Source organism: Leptonychotes weddellii, chromosome 1, assembly GCF_054177405.1.
Source record: "Leptonychotes weddellii isolate Sample4059 chromosome 1, ASM5417740v2, whole genome shotgun sequence".
Classification (NCBI taxonomy): domain Eukaryota; kingdom Metazoa; phylum Chordata; class Mammalia; order Carnivora; family Phocidae; genus Leptonychotes; species Leptonychotes weddellii.
In genome coordinates, this window is record NC_138369.1 from 121,042,682 (window position 1) to 121,048,358 (window position 5,677).

The window sequence follows — 5,677 nt, forward strand, 5'->3', positions numbered from 1 at the left end:
GGGTTAGCCTGGTGATGGGTATTAAAGAGGGCACGTACTGAATGGAGCACTGGATGTTATACGCAAACAATGAATCATGGAACACTACATCAAAAACTAATAATGTACTGTGTGGTGACTAACATAATAAAAAAAAAGAATGACTTATATTCTAAATGTTGTGCTTAAAATCCCTTTGCTTTTATTATAGTATGTTACATATAGGGATACTTCATTTAGTTTGCATGCATTTGAAATTCATATACGGTTTACTAATAAATGATTCTTTCTTTCCAATTAAAAAAAAAAAAGAAACCCCTGAGTCCTGGTTCTTATGAGCTCTATGGCCTTAGGCAAATTACTTAAACTCTTTGAGCCCCATTTTCCTTCTCATCAAAATGGGAATAATACTTGTGCCTCGTCAGGCTTTGGTAAGAAAGAAATGATGCACTGTTTGTAACATTGTGTGATACAGAGCATATGGCCATCTTCTTCCTTCTTCCCCTTTCTTTTTCAACTGGTAGCCTCTCCTTCGAGTCCTGAGGGGCTCTTTCTCTTTGTGATTGCAGCTTTGTTGGTAAATGCTTTAGGGAAAAAAAAAAGGTGGGGGGAAGGTAAGGGTTAAGTTCCCCGCCCATGGTTGAGATGTGGTTTATGTTTATTTTAATATATGTAGAGTCATTTCTTTTCTTCCCCTCAAATTTATTTCAAAGCAGTGACTTCATTTTTCCAGTGGCATGGTAGCCGGCCACTCTTCATTCTTCAAAGATAGCTAGCTATATAAAAATCACCCCAAACAGAAAACACCAGTGATTTCTGGGCTCCATTCCCACTGGCTGAAATACCCCAGAAGGAATTTAGCTGGATTCCAAGTCCCATTCTGGTTCTCTGTAGGACTCCCCGCTAAGGAAATTCCTCTGGAATCATTTTGGCCCCATACTGCCACATGCGTCAGGGAAATGAAATCTGCCTGTTGTGTGGCTATTTTGTGACGCAGCTTGTGAGGGTAGCCGGGGGTGGGGGTTGTGCTACAGAAAGCTAATTTGCCTGGAGTTTGGGCAACATGGGTCCCAGCTCTGGGTTAGATGTTAGCTGGGCATCTCGGCTGCTGACCTTGGGTGACTTCATCTTTCTCCTCTCCTGGGTCTCCGTTTCCTCATTCGTAAAGCAAAAAGGGGAGGTGATCCATCAGCGGGTCCCTGCTAGTCTTGACCTTGCTCATAAACTGGCCGCTTAGCCTTATTTGTCCTCACTCATTTGGGGTGGTGCCTGATACTGGCCCGCCCAGCAGGTCATCTAGTTTCATACTTCAGTCTACCTACGTGGGTTTGGAGTTTGATCTTTTTTCCCTTTCCTTTCTGGAAGCAAACTTGTAGACCTCTTGTTCTAACTAGATCTATCTGTAACGATATTCACATTTTGAAAGGCAGTTACCTTGAGAGGTTCTGCCTTATATAGGGACTTGTGTGATAAATTAGAGGGTGTTCAGTACTACCACGAAGAATAAAGTAGGCAAGGGAGATGGAAGAGCAAGGGCTGCAGGTGTAATTTTAGATTGGATAACCAGGGAGGGTCTCACTAAGAAATGGACATTTAAAAAACAATGAAAGAACTGAGGAAGGGGAATGGCATATGCCAAGGGCCTGAGGTAGGAGCAGCCTGGAATGTTCAGCTGTGAGGAGCCCAGTGAGGCCAGGGTGCAGTTCAGGCTTAGTAGTCATGACTAAGGGATCACAAGGGTCAGAGTGGTAATGGGGGCCAGAGCATATAAGTCATCAGTTATGGTCAGGACATTGGTTTTTCATCTGAATAAGACAAGAAGTCACTGGAGGGTTTGAGCAGTGGAGTGATGCCATCCAATTTGCCATTACCATGTTGAGAATAGACCAGAGAGGAACAAGAATGAAAGAGGAAAGTTTAGCTGGGAGGCTCCTGAAGGAATCCAGGAAAGAGGTGATAGTGGCCTGATCCAATGTGGTGGCAACTGGGATTGGGTCTGGGTATGAGTTGAAGGTAGAGCTGAGAGGATTTGCTGATGTCTTAGACATGGGGTCTAAAAGAAAGAGGGACCAAAGAGGTCCCAAAGTTTTTGGCCTGGGAAACTGGGAGAATAGAGCTACCCCTTGAGGAGATGAGGAAGGCTGTGTGAGGAATAGATCTGGGGGCAATGTCAGGAGCTGGGTTTTGGACATGTGAAGTATGAGATGCATCATAGGCATTCTGTTAGACAATTTAATGTGAGGCATTAAATGTGAGAAATGCAAGGTGGCAGTGGAATGTTCATGATGGCAGCTCAAAGGAAAGGCCCAAGCTAGAGATAAAATTGGAGCGTGATCACATTTAGATGTTATTAAATGTCATGAGATTAGCTGAGATGTCTCGGAGAGTGAGGGTAGATAGAAAAGAGGCCAAGGACTGAGACTGGGGCTCTCCATGTGCAGAGGTTAAAAAGAAGGAGCAGCCTACAAGGGGCTGTGGAAGCTGAGGCACAGAGAACATGATGTGTTTGAGCTTCCAGAGCCATCGAGCAGCAGGGCTTGGACTGGAAGCCAGGTCTTCAGGGTCAAGGTTCAGAGCTCTTTCCACTGGCCCAAAGCACCTTACCTGTCATGGCATCAGCTCGCTCCTGGGCTGGGAGTCCTGCCCCTCTCCCTTGACCAGGAAATGTCATTTCATCAAGGACATGGGTTTTTGTTTCTGTTTTTCTTAGTGTGTTTGAAGTATTTCATAATTTTAAAATGTGCTAAAATAAAAGGCTTTGTGGGAAGCTTAGACTGCCAGTATGGATTTGGGCACTGGACACGCAAACTCAGACCAAAGGGAGATGTTGTCAGAGTTGTTTAAATGAACAATTCTGTTGTCTTGGATCCCGTTGGCAGACCCGGGCCACGAGTGAGCATTTCAATGGGCATGGATAAAATAAGCCAAGATAGTGTCAGGAAATGGGCAAGATGGAATAATGTCACAGGATAAACAGCTCTAGGGGACATGAAGTTCTTTTTCAAAATAGGTCAGCATCTTGGTCCTGGACCACATCTACACTGTGCCTCCCAGATTCCCAGGGCTTGGTCTGTCTGCTTCTGGCCTGTAGTATGGATTGGGGTCATAACCTGTAAATTTGCAGAGGCCTCCCCTGGGACTGGAAGATGTTGGTGGGGGCGATGTGTTCCCACCCACGCCGATCTGTTCATTCAGCATGCTCCCCCTGGGCGCCATCCAGGCTTGACACACCTTCTCCTTGTCATAAAACTATCTTGTCCTAACATCCCATTCCTCAGAGAGGACTCCCTTGGAGACTTTGCGATCTACCTAGGTGTCGAAAGGGACCTGGCTCTTTTTCCTATCATCAGAAGCTCATTGCTGGGAATTGAGCCTGGGTTTCTGCATCCAAATGATTTTTCTTAACTTCGTCAAAAATAGGCCAACATACACCAGATGCTGGAGGTGGTTACAAAAGCCCTGTTTGTGTCCTTCCCTCAAATTCAGGGAACCCCATGGCTTCCTTCTGGAGATAAGTGTGGATGCCTGCAGTTCACAGAAAGATCAGGGGTCTGGAAAACCACTACCGCCCTTGGGTTTGGGACCATGCCCTGTTTTCTCTCTGCTTCTCTGCTAATTCACCTTGAAGTGTTAACAGAAGCTGGGAGTCTCTTAACAGTGTCTCCTTGAGGCTCAGCCCTAGATTCCCAGAGCTCTGAAAAGCAGATTCCTGTCCTCCCCACAGGCCTGTCCTCATTCAGGTCCCTTGCCTGATGTCTGGAAGTCATGTTGAGTCCCCTACCTTCACTGTCTTCTCCCTTAGTTTCTTCTCTGCATTAAGGCGTTACTTGAAAGGTCAAGTGATCACATCTCTCCTTGGTTCAAAAAACTCAAATGTCTCCCTGTTCCCGAAACCAAGCTGAACATCTAAGTTCTGCACTTCAGATCTTCTTGATGGTGTTCTCTTTTCTCCCAATTTTTCTGGCTCTCCAGGGACACCAAGTCACTCAGTTTCTCCCAAACACCCGCTGCCCTTTCATATCCTTGTTTTCTCCTTTGCTATTCTCCCATGACTAGAATGCTTTCCCCTTCTTCAGTTTATGAGTGCAAAGTAAAAAAGACTATTCTGCCAAGAAAACACTCATGCAGAGATGTCTTAGTGATGGTTTTGTGGCCAAGAGTCACAGAAATTTCTGGATTGTGTGCTAGAGCAGCAAGGCATCTATCTCACCTCTGCTTCCCACCAGCTGTCTGACCTAAGTCAGAGACCCAAGCTGGAGAAATAGAGGTTCCCAACATTTTGCAGGGGTCACATATGGGCAAGATAACTAAAAGTGTGGTTCTCAAACTGGATGCACATTAGAGTTACCTGGGGAAATTTTAATCCCACCTGCCAATGCTCAGGACTTACTGCACACTGGTTCTATCTGAATCTCTGGGGTAGGGAGGTGGGGGTAGGGCCCAGACACTGGTATTTCTGGTGACTCCTGTGTACAGCCTACTTTGAGAACCACTGGTGTCGAGCCAGTGAAGTAAGAGCTGGGGTCCCAGAGCCCACGAGAACTGGTTTCAAATCGCAGTGTCCCCATCTCCTGACTAGGAGACCTTGGGTCACATTTTTAAAATACAAACTTTTAATTTTAAAATACTTTTGTATTCACAGAAAAGTTGTAAAGATGGTACAGAAAGTTTCCATAAAGCCTTCCCCAGTTTCCCCTATTATTAACATCTTGGTTCAAGTGTCACAATTACTAAACCAGTTTCAATAAATTTTTTCTTTTTTTTTTTTTAAAGATTTTATTTATTTATTTGAGAGAGAATGAGATAGAGAAAGAGAGCATGAGAGGGGGGAGGGTGAGAGGGAGAAGCAGACTCCCCGCTGAGCAGGGAGCCCGATGCGGGACCCGATCCCGGGACTCCAGGATCATGACCTGAGCCGAAGGCAGTCACTTAACCAACTGAGCCACCCAGGCGCCCTCAATAAATTTTTTCTTAACAAAAGTCCTTCTTTATTCAGGTTGCCTTCATTTTCACCTAACATCCCTTCTCTGTTCCAGGGTGCCATCTAGGATCCATGTCCCATTTAGTTGTGAAGTCTCCATGTGAGGTCTGCCAGCTAGTAGGAAAAATTAAGTGGATGAGAAAGTCAACCTATGCTGCACTAGAACCTAAGTCTCTTGATTTCAAGGCCTATTCTAGACCCAGATTGGCCACCATCTCTGTCATGTGATTGGCATAGATTTTTCCCTCCCTGATCTTACCTATCTTTGCTCGAAAGGCTGCTTGTTGGTGGTTACTCTTTGATTCCTGCCATCAGGGAACAAGATCAACTCAAAAGAAAGTACATACTACAATCCAGAACAGGACACTCATAGACATGGTGCCATATTTTCTGAACCACACAATTAAACACATGATCCAAAAAAAAAAAATTTTTTTTTTTTTCTATTCTGGGTGTGGATGACAATCAAGAAATGGAATTTGGGTGCTGAAAGATTGGCATCCTGGGATATTTTGATAATTGATAGGAATAATAGGACAAGGTATTTAATCAGAACTGACCTGAAAAACCTGTCATGCTATTGTATTGACAACAGGATCTCCCCCCATCCCTCTTCATGGTACAGTGATACTAATCAGAGTCAGAGAAATGTTGATGTGAAAAGTAAACTTACCAGAATCATCAGTGCATGAAAAACATACAAGCCCAACAGAATGC